Here is a 14422-nt window from a genome sequence, read left to right on the forward strand (position 1 = left end):
TTTCAAAGTTTGGTCTTTTGAACATAAACCAGTTTTTCACCCTCATAGTTGTTAAACCCCTTAAGGGAAAGGTTAGCTCAGAGTTCCTCAAATACCCTGTCCTGCTGGCCTTTACCTTTGCTCACGACATTCTCGGCCTGCTTCACCATGTGAAATCCCATTTATCCTTCAAGGAATGCCATTGTGGGCTGGTGGGTGGATCTGTGTTAAGCTCTCTATTGTTTATGTGCTTTTGCTCATTGTTTCTTTTTTATTTTCATACAGTTTTTATTCAGGCAAATAACTTGTGATTCAGAGGTTATTATTTAATATACAGGGGATGGTTGGGATGTTGAAAACTTAGTTTGTCTCTTGGTTCTATCACTGTATAGCACTGTGGCCTTCAACATGTCATGTATCCTCTCAGAAATATACCTTCCTAATTTATAAAATGAGGAAAGTATTAAATTAGGTTTTACTTCTTCTATCAGGTCTTCCCTCACCCCCTTGGATTGAAGTACTTGGCTATGATGTGGTCTCACAGCAACTGAAGTGAACTCTGTACACTCTAGTGATACTACCTGCTTTCTTGCTTGTTTCACTTACTAGACTGTAAGTTCCTTGAAGGCAAAGAAATATATCATGTTTGTCATTGTTCCTCTGGTGACTAGCTGTGTATATAGTCCTTAAAAATATGTGTAGGTTGAATGAATGGCTGAATGAATGAATCAGATTGTCTATTAAAAAGAGCTGAGATGATAAAACAAAATGAGACAGTGTATGTATAGACTGCTGTTAAAGGCATCTACTAGATATTAGTTAAGAAAGCACTTTTGAAACATAAAAATGTGGTGACTATGAGACGGGGTAGTGGAAAGAAATAGAAACCAAGAATAAAAGTCTTCCCCAAAAGTTAACATTGAATTATTAGTTTTTTATTAAATTATAATAACCTCAAGTCCCAATGACTCATGGGGAGAATCATATAGTATAAAAAGTTGCATTTGAAAAAAGAAAGCAGTCTTCAAGTATTCTTCAGCATGAAGGAAAATGGTATATCTAATTAGTAGATCTGGAACCACTCATTTAGTGCCAAACCTTGAGTAGAAAGGATAACAGAGCATAGTCTGACTGAAGTAGCATCTTCTTTCTGGGGGAAAAAAATGGCTTATTGGTCTCTACTTTGCTGTCTGTTCTCTGTACATATGCATCAGACAGATATACATTCACTTATCCATTATGATTTACTGAGCATGATTGACCGTAAAATTAAGAAAACAGCAGTATCTGTGTATGTGTGTGCCTCTGTGTGTGCGTGCGTGTGTGTGTACATTTTGCTCAGCACAAGTTTATCTTTTCTGTATTTAGAAAATATTCTAATTTTCTTCTGGGGATCACTGCAGTCCCTCTCCTATCTCAGTGGTTCTGGAGGGAATCCATATTTTGCTGAAAATTGGACCATGTAAATTAAGTTTAAGCCAATCAGTATATACTTCTAGCTTCACAGATTGAAAGCACAACCCAATTAAAATCAGTGATAAGAAGTTTTTTTTTTCCTGAGGATCCTGGATGTGAGCCTAGAAGTTACCGCGATTCATTTTATATCTATAAGGAGAGAGGTCTGAAAAACGTATATTATAGAGGGGAAGGGAAGATGGCAATTGGAGAAAAGAAAGTTTGGAATCTGATTTTGATGACACTGTAAGAAAATTTATAACCAGCTATACCTGAAGCCATTTTACATGTGTAGAATTTTCAGTTAAATATATGTGTTTTTAAAGGTAATTTGAGACACTTTAATTTCTTACAACCAAAAGATACAAAGAAGGCTATGAGAATAGTCTTTATCCTAAAGAGCTTACAGATTAGAAGGGAATCCGATTTGTAAACATAATTGCAACTCATGAGGGTATCATGTTAGAGAAATGTCTAAAATACGTTTTTGGAAAAGAAGACACATATATACATGTGACTGAGGAGAGTCAAGGAAGATGACAAGAGAGAACAAATGTTCAGCCTGTCTTTGGAAGAATGGGTGGGCTGTTGAGTCAAAGAAGAGGGAAGAAATTTCAAACAGAGGGACAAGTGTGCATGAAGATGTAAAGGGGCCATGTGTACTTCAGTATGGCTGGGTGGTGAACTGGCTTGAAGGGGAGGTTGAAAAGATAGTCGGTGCCAGATCTTGAAAGCCTTGAGTGGCATGGTCAGTTGCCTAGACATTCCGAACGTGAGGAGGAACTCTTGAAGAATTTTGAAGACTGGAGTGACCAGATTGCCTCTGCTCTTCATAAAGTTCACTTTGAGAAAGATGGATTTGGAGACAGCGAGGAGAATTAGAACACCTTTGCATTAACCTAAAGAAGAGACAGTGTAAGTTTACAGTAAGATTATAGTAGTGAAAGGAGGAGGAAACTCTAAGGATCATGGGCATTTCATGAATTTTAACTTCCTATTCTAATGTCATTCATCTATTTTGTATTTGCTAAATACTCTTAGGGTGTAGATGTGTATGGCTAAGATTTGGAGCCAGAACTTAGGTTTGTGTGAAGTTCTGTCACATACTAGCAGAGTGGCCTTTGACAGTTACTTCAACTCTCTGTACCACTGCTCCTCACCTGAAAAACGGGGATGATCCTGATATACACATCGTGGTGTTGCCATGATAAATAAATACATATGCGTGAAGGGTTTAGAACAATGCCTAGCACATGGAAAGCATTCAACACATATAAGACAAGATTATTTACTCTGCCTTCACTATTACTGTATCCATTTATTAATACATCAGGTAGGTATCATTAATCATTACCACTCTTTGATTTTTACAGATGGAGAAACTGAGGCTCAGAGAAGTCATGTGATCCGCCACATACACAAATGTATTTAGTATCAGAGCTAGGGTGTGAATCAGCCATTCGTTTGCCTCTAAAGCCAGCATTTCAACCTTTGATATATTATCTTCCCTCTGTCTTCAGTAATGATTTCCCTGTGACTCCAGAAGAATTTCCTGTACTTCACTTAGAATGACCGCATCCTTCGTAAAGCCACTCTCTGGCAGCCCAGATTTTTCTCATCATTTTGCCATGCTTCTGTTGGAGACCTAGAATGGGGTGCTTAATAGCTAAAATTCTGAGTCAGATTTTCAGTTTATCTATAAGAAGGTGGTTACAAAGATTTTTCACTAAGAACCAGAGGTATTAAAAGTTGCCCGAGTGCTGGGGATTTATGATTAAGGACTGTATCTTGGTAGAGCTGGTGGTTTTATTGTTGCTTTTTCTGTTGATGATGTTGAGGCTTTGGTTATTGATCGATTTTTAATTGCTCCTTTCTCTACTTGACCAAATTATAAAGTAGAAACTGGTGCTGGGAGCTGGGGTTAGGGAGGTAGTTAAGGCAAAATCAGAAGGACCAAACCAAATTGGTGAGTTTGTACTTTGTCCTACTTACTCTGGAATGTTACCTGAAGTTCAAGGCACTATTGAGGACAGCAATTCTGAGAAGGGAGTGGTGGTGAAGGCTCTGGCCTACTGGAGGGCACATATATTCCCGTCAGAGTTTCAGTTCATTTATGTCAAATCATAAAAGGTTAAGGTTTATATCTTCCCACATAACCTCATATAGAACTTTGGCCAATATAGGTCCCTAATAAATACTTGTTCAATAAAATAATAAAGAATAAGCAAAGAAAGTGGTTACAGAGTTTCTGTTTGAGGTGATAAAAGAGTTTTAGAAACAGATACTGATCATGGTTACACACAAGTGTGAGGGAAATTGACACTGAACTGTACACTTGAAAATGGTAAAATGGCAACACACTCACACACATATACCGTTATTTTTGCAACAATAAAATAAAGAATAAGCACAGAGCAAGCCAATGAATGGCTGAATACATGCAAGGATAAGTGGGTTGGGGGAACAGATGGACACACTCACAAATGAACAAGCGAACAAATGACTGAATTTCCCATGTGTTTTCAAGGATTAAGTAGTTTCTGTAGAATGCCAAGTGCAAGTACTGGTCTCACCCAGCATGGGACTCTGGCATGCTAAAGGGAAAAGAATAAACTACATTGTTTTATTTAGAGGAACAGCTGTTGATCATGAGCTGTAAATTTTTTCCTAATGTAATGGCCACTGAGAGGAGGCCCTAATACGTCAGAGTATTGAGTCATGCCAAAAGTGGCTGTAGCCCTCTTAGGGCCTCATGTGGCCTGTGTGCCAAAACAACGTGGCTGAAGTGTTCAGAGGAACAGCCAGTCCACTCTCTCACTGGGAACTGCGGTAGGCTAGACCATATGGACTAAGAAGAGAGAAACCTCCTTAAATAACCTTTTATCTTAAGAAAAAGGTTTTGTCCAATAAAGACACAAAAGGCAAGGCCATAAACTGGAAAGATTATAAGAAATTACAACTAACAAATGTAGTAAGGTAGATAGCTAGGGGGAAGCAGCCGCAAGGCACAGGGATATTAGCTCGGGGCTTTGGGACAGCCTGGAGGGGTGGGATGGGGAGAGTGGGAGGGAGGGAGATGCAAGAGGGAAGACACATGGGAGCATATGTATATGTATAGCTGATTCACTTTGTTATAAAGCAGAAACTAACACACCATTGTAAAGCAATTATACCCCAATAAAGATGTTTAAAAAAAAAAAAAAAAAAAAGAAATTACAACTTGCTCTCATAATGAAAAAAAAAAGGCAATTTAGATTCATGCTGTGTTCTCAATTCACTGTCTTGAGATTACACAAAACAATAAGCTCTTGGGGAGAAGGTTTGGTATTTTACATTTGTCATAAATACTCAGGTCTCCAGCAACAGCTGAGGGGTGCTCAGGCTTCCACGGAAGACTGTTGGGAGGAAAGGGTTAGTGATTCTCCTTGGCATTGTATGACCCTTGTACCCTGAACCGGGATCTAATCTGCAACATTTTCATTAGAGACTTTTCCTTAATTATGAAGATTGTGAGAGGCAGTAGGATATAGTGGAATGAACGTGGAATTTGCAGTTATATGAATTCAGCTCAAGGCTAGGGCAGTTTTGTGTTGTCAGATGTCTAAGGTTTTGAAGCCTGAGTTTGTTTTTTTTTAACATCTTTATTGGAGTATAATTGCTTTACAGTGGTGTGTTAGTTTCTGCTTTATAACAAAGTGAATCAGCTAAGCCTCAGTTTCGATTGAAAACACAATCCCTACCTTTTAGAGAGAGTGTGCAGTAACCACTGAATGTAATTCGTAGTGCATAGTAGACATAATAAATATCCTTTGGTGTTAATTTAAGAATAACATGGCTCTAGAATTTTAAAAACTAAGTTTTAGTGATGATTTTTTCATTGATTTCCACGAGACACTGAGAAGTTCATTTCATCTCTCTAGGCCTTCCTCTTCGTTTACATGAATGGATGGGACCTGCTGAGTTTTAGAATCCTCTTTAGCTCTGACATGTTGAAAAATCTAGAGAATGAACTCATGGATACCGGGGGGAAGGGTGGGGGGGAGGGATAGATTGGGAATTTGGGATTGACATGTACACACTGCTATATTTAAAATAGATAACCCACAAGGACCTACTGTATAGCACAGGGAACTCTGCTCAGTATTCTGTAATAACCTAAATGGGAAAAGAATTTGAAAAAGAATAGATACATGTATATGTATAACCGAATCACTTTGCTGTACACCTGAAACTAACACAACACTGTTAATCAACTGTGCCCTAATATAAAATAAAAAGTTAAATAATTTAAAAGCTAAAAAAATCCATCTTTAGTCAAAGTCAAGGATTCAGAGTGGCCTTTCAGTTTCCTGGATTTGGTGGTTGACTGGGGTCTTACTGCATCAAGAAGGAAGAGGACCTTAATACTTTTACATGGAGACCAAAATCTCCTCAATATACACCGAAAGCCTATTCCAGGGGAAGTGAATTTCTTCTGTATATTCTGTCTTTAAATCCAATCTACAAGCAATTTAAGGTTGACTGGAATGATGTCCTTCCTGGATGCCACTCATAGGACTCTTCCATTGGAATGGTGACTCTTACCATCAGGCCAGAGGTGGGAATCATCAGTAATCAAAGAGAGAAGCCATATCCCACAGACCTTGAGTGTGTGGAGAAAACAGTAAGGCCTGACAGATATCTGAGTCATCTTGACTCCGTCTCTTTTATTCCAATTCACTTAATTCAGTCATTCCACAAATCCTGTTGGATTTAACTTCTTGATGTCATTGGAATCTATCCCATTCTCTCAAATCCCCATTACCTAAATCCAAATCTTGGACTACTTCAGCAGGTTCTAACTGGACTTGCAGCCTCTAATTTTAATCCTCTGTGAGCCATTTTTCAACCCGTTGCCCTCCAGTACAACCTTCAGTGGTCCCCATTACCCTTAAGGCATAGTTCAAGCTCCTTTACTGAAGGTGGTCGTGAGGTTCCATACTTGCAGGCCTTGCCTTCCTCTTGTGCCACGTCCCCAGCGTTCATCCCTTCCCGTACTTAGCTCCACCCATCCCAAACGCCTGTCTGGTCCTCCAGCCTGCCATAATTTGACTTAATTCCTGGTCTTCACATATCTGCTCTCCCCTGTATGGAATACGGTTCCTCTTCCTCGGTTTCTCCTCCTCAGCTTCCAATTTCTGCCACAGTAATTTCCCCTGATTTTTCTGATCTCAGTTGAGGTATTGCATCTTCCAAGAACTCATTTCTTTCCCCACGTCCTCCCCATCTCCGCCTCCAGGCTCGATTACAAGATCCTAATGTCCTTATATCACCTCCATAGTCAGTCCCCCTTTCATTGTACTTTATTGTCATTGTTTAATGACCTGTCTCTATTTCCTAAATTGTAAACCCAGTGAAAGCAGGGATTCTGATGGTCTTTTTTTTTTTTTTAACATCTTTATTGGGGTATAATTGCTTTACAATGGTGTGTTAGTTTCTGCTTTATGACAAAGTGAATCAGTTATACATATACATACGTTCCCATATGTCTTCCCTCTTGCGTCTCCCTCCCTCCCACTCTCTCTGATGGTCTTATTCAGTGTGGCGTTCCCTAGGCATAGAACATAATAAAGCATGAAAGGATCCAAGTAAAGTAGATTTGCATGCATAAATGAGTAATCAATAGGACTGAGCCTTGTATATAGCGCTTACTATTTCTTTGACCTTGGGAAAATCACTGAAAATTGTGGACCCTTACTATTCTCAACAGAAAAATGAATACGAATTCTCTGGCTCCTTTGATCCCTGATTAAGAGGATTTTGTGAGAACAGGTATGAGAAATATGAAAAGCAACATGTGATACAGACAAGCTGGGATTGATTGTTATTTATTATTTGCTTTCTTCTAGGAGACATATCAGCTTTTGTACCAGGAGAAATAGGAGTGTAGATCCTCTAAATTCTTTGCAGCCTAGTTCGAGGGAAATGGCTAGCTTGCTTGACTGCTAATAAAGCAATTTCCCTGAATTTGACTTTGATTTCTGTCAGTCCTATTAGATTGTACCTTCTGAGAAGAGCCATTTATTTATTTATTTATTTTTATTTTATATATATTTTTTTGCGGTACGCGGGGCTCTCACTGCTGTGGCCTCTCCCACTGCAGAGCACAGGCTCCGGACGCGCAGGCTCAGCGGCCATGGCTCACGGGCCCAGCCGCTCCGCGGCATGTGGGATCTTCCCGGACCCGGGCACGAACCCATGTCCCCTGCATCGGCAGGCGGACTCTCAACCACTGCGCCACCAGGGAGGCCCGAGCCATTTATTTTTGAAAACAAGTCATACTCTGTGTTCTCTTACTACTTAACTCAACCTGCTCTGCCTTTATGCCCAGTTTGAGTCAAGAGGAAAAGGATTCTTTCTGTTTGTGCATCCTGAAGAAGACAGGATCCAAGACAAGTCAAGAGGTTGGAGGATATCCTGTGGAGAGTTGATTGAGTGACTTTTGTCCCAGGTCCCATTTTGACAAGTCAGTATAAGGTTGAGAGTTGGCCTGGAGCCAAGAATGAGTCAAGCTTTCAGACTCTGAACTCTGCTGCCCTGATTGGCGTGGCATATGCCGTCCTAGGGAAACAGGCTGAGGAAATGAAGACTAGCTGTTCGGCGGATCCTCCAGATTCCAGAGAAAAAGCAACACGCCTCATATCACAACTGTTACAACTGTTGGGACTGGGTAGGTACGTCAGATTTGGCACATCTGTCCCTGGGTATTGATATGTTGATCACAAATGCACGTCTGTAATCTTTAGGGTGTGTGTATATGTGTTTGAGAGAGAGAGAGAGGGAGACTTTGTCCAGGCTGTGTGTACAAAGTTTGTGTGTGTGTACAGTGGATGATGCAGAAGGAAAAGAGTAGAGAGTAAGAGAGAATACATGCATGAAAATATAAACCAACAAGGCAGGGTGCTCTCCAAATATTCCTAAACCAGACTCCCTTAAAGCACTATTCTTTGGTTGCCAAAAACGGATTTATTTCTTGGAAACTAGCAATGCAATAAAAGCCGACCCTCAATTTCTTATAATAACAACAAGCTTCAAGTTTGGCATCCGTATCACCAGGGACAAATTGTGCCAGGCAACCAAAGGATTCAGAACCAGCACCCACAAGAGGCTGTTCTCAATTCAGCAAAAGATGTTCTTCTAAAGTGACTGAGGTCTTAGCTCCTGGCTTCCATCCTGCCCACCCACTGAGCTGCCTTTCATTCTCCTACCAGCTCCTTCCACACTCCCTCTCTCTTTCCCCTGGGGCCAGGGAGAAGGTGACTTGTCCCTACAGACACCCAGGGACATCAGCTCCTCTACCAGGTCAATTTTCATGTTTACTGAGGATATGCCTCAAGCTGAAAATGAGCCACACCTTTCTGGTATGGACTGAGGCTACCTGATCATGCCAGCATTACAAATGATTAAGATAATGGGAGAATGGAGTGGGAGACATCTGAATGGTGCAGATCTCCTCCTGTCTTCGGGATAACTTAAGCTTCCTCCAGGAGAGAAGTGTTTTATGATCAGTTTAGAAACTGTTTCTTTTCCGCCTAACGAAACTGGAGTTTGGGACTTCTCTGGTGGCACAGTTGTTAAGAATCTGCCTGCTAATGCAAGGGACGTGGGTTCGATCCCTTGTCCGGGAAGATCCCACATGTTGCGGAGCGGCTAAGCCCGTGTGCCGCAACTACTGAGGCTGCGCTCTAGAGCCCATGAGTCACAACTAGTGAAGCCTTCGCGCCTACAGCCCGTGCTCCGCAGCAAGAAAGGCACTGCGATGAGAAGCCTGTACACCTCAACAAAGAGTAGCCCCTGCTCGCTGCAACTAGAGAAAGCCCGCACGCAGCAACGAAGACCCAACACAGCCAAAAATACATAAATAAATTTATTAATTAAAAAGAAAAAGCATCACTCACGGCCAATACCAAATTAGGGAAACATGGGGGTGAGACTCCAGGTCCATCCACCTCACTACAAATAACTCAATTTCGTTTCTTTTTATGGCTGAGTAATATTCCATTGTATATATCTGTCCCATCATCTTCATCCATTCATCTGTCGATGGACACTTAGTTGCTTCCATGTCCTGGCTTTTGTAAATAGTACTGCAGTGAACATTGTGGTACATGACTCTTTTTTTTTTTTTTGCAGTACGCGGGCCTCTCACTGTTGTGGCCTCTCCCGCTGGGGAGCACAGGCTCCGGATGCGCAGGCTCAGCGGCCATGGCTCACGGGCCCAGCCGCTCCGCAGCATGTGGGATCTTCCCAGACCGGGGCACGAACCCACGTCCCCCGCATCGGCAGGCGGACTCTCAACCACTGCGCCACCAGGGAAGCCCCTACATGACTCTTTTTTTTTTTTTTTTTTTTTTTTTTCACGGTACACGGGCCTCTCACTGTTGTGGCCTCTCCCATTGCGGAGCACAGGCTCCGGACGCGGAGGCTCAGCGGCCGTGGCTCGTGGGCCCAGATACTCCGTGGCGTGTGGGATCTTCCCGGACCGGGGCATGAACCCGTGCCCCTACATCGGTAGGTGGACTCTCAACCACTGCGCCACCAGGGAAGCCCTTACATGACTCTTTTTAAATTACGGTTGTCTCTTGGTATATGCCCAGTGGTGGTATTGCTGGGTCCTATGGTAGTTCTATTTTTAGTTTTTTAAGGAACCTCCATACTGTCCTCCATAGTGTCTGTATCAATTTACATTCCCACCAACAGTGCAGGAGGGTTCCCTTTTCACCACACTCTCTCCAGCATTTATTGTTTCTAGATTTTTTGATGATGGCCATACTGACCGGTGTAAAGTGATACCTCACTGTAGTTTTGATTTGCATTTCTCTAATGACTAGTGATGTTGAGCATCCTTTCATGTGTTTGTTGGCAATCTGTATATCTTCTTTGGAGAAATGTCTATTTAGGGCTTCTGCCCATTTTTGGATTGGGTAGTTTGCTTTTTGATATTGAGCTGCATGAGCTGCTTGTAAATCCTTTGTCAGTTGCTTCATTTGCAAATATTTTCTCCCATTCTGAGGGTTGTCTTTTGGTCTTGTTTATGGTTTCCTTTGTTCTGCAAAAGCTTTTAAGTTTCGTTAGGTCCCATTTGTTTACAGTTGTTTTTAGTTCCATTTCTCTAGGAGGTGGGTCAAAAAGGATCTTGCTATGAATTATGTCATAGAGTGTCCTGCCTCTGTTTTCCTCTGAGAGTTTTCTAGTGCCTGGCCTTACATTTAGGTCTTTAATCCATTTTGAGTTTATTTTTGTGTATGGTGTTAAGGAATGTTCTAATTTCATTCCTTTACATGTAGCTGTCCAGTTTTCCCAGGACCACTTATTGAAGAGGCTGTCTTTTCTCCACTGTATATTTTTGTCTCCTTTATCAAAGATAAGGTGACCATAGGTACGTGGGTTTATTCTCTGGGCTTTCTGTCCTGTTCCATTGATCTATATTTCTGTTTTTGTGCCAGTACCATACTGTCTTGATTACTGTATCTTTGTAGTATAGTCTGAAGTCTGGGAGGCTGATTCCTCCAGCTCCATTTTTCTTTCTCAAGATTGCTTTGGCGATTCGAGGTCTTTTGTGTTTCCATACAAATTGTGAAATTTTTTGTTCTAGTTCTGTGAAAAATGCCATTGGTAGTCTGATAGGGATTGCACTGAATCTGTAGATTGCTTTGAGTAGTATAGTCATATTCACAATGTTGATTCTTCCAATCCAAGAACATGGTATGTCTCTCCATCTGTTTGTATCATCTTTAATTTCTTTCATCGGTGTCTTATAGTTTTCTGCATACAGGTCTTTTGTCTCCTTAGGTAGGTTTATTCCTAGGTATTTTACTCATTTTGTTGCAGTGGTAAATGGGAGTGTTTCCTTAATTTCTTTTTCACATTTTTCATCACCAGTGTATAGGAATGCCAGAGATTTCTGTGCATTAATTTTGTATCCTGCTACTTTACCAAATTCATTGATTAGCTCTAGTAGTTTTCTGGTAGCATCTTTAGGATTCTGTATGTATAGTAACATGTTATCTGAAACAATGACAGTTTTACATCTTCTTTTCTGATTTGGATTCCTTTTATTTCTTTTTCTTCTCTGACTGCTGTGGCTAAAACTTCCAAAACTATGTTGAATAATAGTGGTGAGAGTGGGCAACCTTGTCTTGTTCCTGATCTTAGTGGAAATAGTTTCAGTTTTTCACCATGGAGAAAGATGTTGACTGTGCTTTTGTCATATATGACCATTATTATGTTGAGGTAAGTTCCCTCTGTGCCTACTTTCTGGAGGGCTTTTATCATAAATGGGTGTAGAATTTTGTCAAAGCTTTTTCTGCATCTATTGAGATGATCATATGATGTTTCTCCTTCAGTTTGTTAATATCGTTTATCACACTGATTGATTTGCATATATTGAAGAATCCGTGTATTCCTGGGATGAACCCCACTTGAGCATGGTATATGATCCTCTTAATGTGCTATCGGATTCTGTTTGCTAGTATTTTGTTGAGCACTTTTGCATCTATGTGCATCAGTGATATTGGCCTGTAGCTTTCTTTTTTGTTGACATCTTTGCCTGGTTTTGGTATCAGGGTGATGATGCCCTTGTAGAATGAGTTTGGAAGTGTTCCTCCCTCTGCTATATTTTGGAAGAGTTTGAGAAGGGTAGGTGTTAGTTCTTCTCTAAATGTTTGATAGAATTTTCCTGTGAAGCCATCTGGTCCTGGGCTTTTGTTGGTTGGAAGATTTTCAATCACAGTTTCAGTTTTGGTGCTTGTGATTGGTCTGTTTATATTTTCTATTTCTTCCTGGTTCAGTCTCGGAAGGTTGTGCCTTTGTAAGAATTTGTCCATTTCTTCCAGGTTGTCCGTTTTATTGGCATATAGTTGCTTGTAGTCATCTCTCATGATCCTTTGTTTTTCTGCAGTGTCAGTTGTTACTTCTCCATTTTCATTTCTAGTTCTATTCATTTGAATCTTCTCCCTTTTTTTCTTGATGAGTCTGGCTACTGGTTTATCAATTTTGTTTATCTTCTCATAGAACTGGCTTTTATTGATCTTTGCTATCGTTTCCTTCATTTTTAAAAAATTTATTTCTGATCTGATCTTTTTGATTTCTTCCCTTCTGCTAACTTCGTGTTTTTTTGGTTGTTCTTTGTCTAATTTCTTTAGGTGTAAGGTTAGCTTCTTTTTTTTTTTTTTTTTTTTTTTTTAGGTTAGCTTCTTTATTTGAGATGTTTCTTGTGTCTTGAGGTAGGATTGTATTGCTATAAATTTTCCTCTTAGAACTGCTTTTGCTGCATCCCAGAGATTTTGGGTCATCATGCTTTCATTGTCTTCTGTTTCTAGGTATTTTTTGATTTCCTCTTTGATTTCTTCAGTGATCTCTTGGTTATTTAGCAGTGTATTGTTTAGCCTCCATGTGTTTATATTTTTTACAGATTTTTCCCTGTAATAGATATCTAGTCTCATAGTGATGTGGTTAGAAAAGATGCTTGACACGATTTCAATTTTCTTAAATTTACCAAAGCTTGATTTGTGACCCAAGGTATGATCTGACCTGGAGAATGTTCCATGAGCATTTGATAAGAAAGTGTATTCTGTTGTTTTTGGATGGAATGTTCTATAAATATCAATTAAGTCCATCTTGTTTAATGTATTGTTTAAAGCTTGTGTTTCCTTATTTATTTTCATTTTGGATGATCTGTCCATTGGTGAAAGTGGGGTGTTAAAGTCCTCTACTATTATTCTGTTACTCTCAAGTTCCCCTTTTATGGCTGTTAGCATTTGCCTTATGTATTGAGGTGCTCCTCTGTTGGGTGCATAAATATTTACAATTGTTCAATCTTCTTGGATTGATCCCTTGATCATTTTGTAGTGTCCTTCTTTGTCTCTTGTAATAGTCTTTATTTTAAAGTCGATTTTATCTGATATGAGAATTGCTACTCCAGCTCTCTTTTGATTTCCATTTGCATGGAATATCTTTTTCCATCCCCTCACTTCCAGTCTGTATGTGTCCCTAGGTCTGAAGTCGGACTCTTGTAGACAACATATATATGGGTCTTGTTTTGTATCCATTCAGCCAGTCTACGTCTTTTGGTGGGAGCATTTCATCCATTTAATTTAAGGTAGTTATTGATATGTATGTTCCTATTACCATTTTCTTAATTATTTTGGATTTATTATTGTAGGTCTTTTCCTTTTCTTGTGTTTCCTGCCTAGAGAAGTTCCTTTAGCATTTGTTGTAAAGCTGGTTTGAGGTGCTGAATTCTCTTAGCTTTTGCTTATCTGTAAAGGTTTCAATTTCTCCCTCAAATCTGAGTGGGATCCTTGCTGGGTAGAGTAGTCTTGGTTGTAGCCTTTTCCCTTTCATCACTTTAAATGTCCAGCCACACCATTCTGGCTCGCACAGTTTCTGCTGAAAGATCAGCTGTTAATATTATGGGGATTCCCTTGTGTGTTAATTGTTGCTTTTCCCTTGCTTCATTTAATATTTTTCTTTGTATTTAATTTTTGATAGTTTGATTAATATGTGTCTTGGCGTGTTTCTCCTTGGATTTATCCTGTATGGCACTCTCTGCACTTCCTGGATTCGATTGCATATTTCCTTTCCCATATTAGGGAAGTTTTCAATTATAATCTCTTCAAATATTTCCTCAGTCCCTTTATTTTTCTCTTCTTCTTCTGGGACCCCTATAATTCGAATGTTGGTGCATTTAATGTTGTCCCAGAGGTCTCTGAGACTGTCCTCAATTCTTTTCACTCCTTTTTCTTCATTCTGCTCTGCAGTAGTTATTTCCACTATTTTATCTTCCAGGTCACTTATCCGTTCTTCTGCCTCAGTTATTCTGTTATTGCTTCCTTCTAGAGAATCTTTAGTTTCATTTATTGTGCTGTTCATCATTGTTTGTTTGCTCTTTAATTCTTCTAGTTCCTTGTTAAGCGTTTCTTGTATTTTCTCCATTCTATTTCCAAGA

Source organism: Phocoena sinus, chromosome 17, assembly GCF_008692025.1.
Source record: "Phocoena sinus isolate mPhoSin1 chromosome 17, mPhoSin1.pri, whole genome shotgun sequence".
NCBI classification, from domain to species: domain Eukaryota; kingdom Metazoa; phylum Chordata; class Mammalia; order Artiodactyla; family Phocoenidae; genus Phocoena; species Phocoena sinus.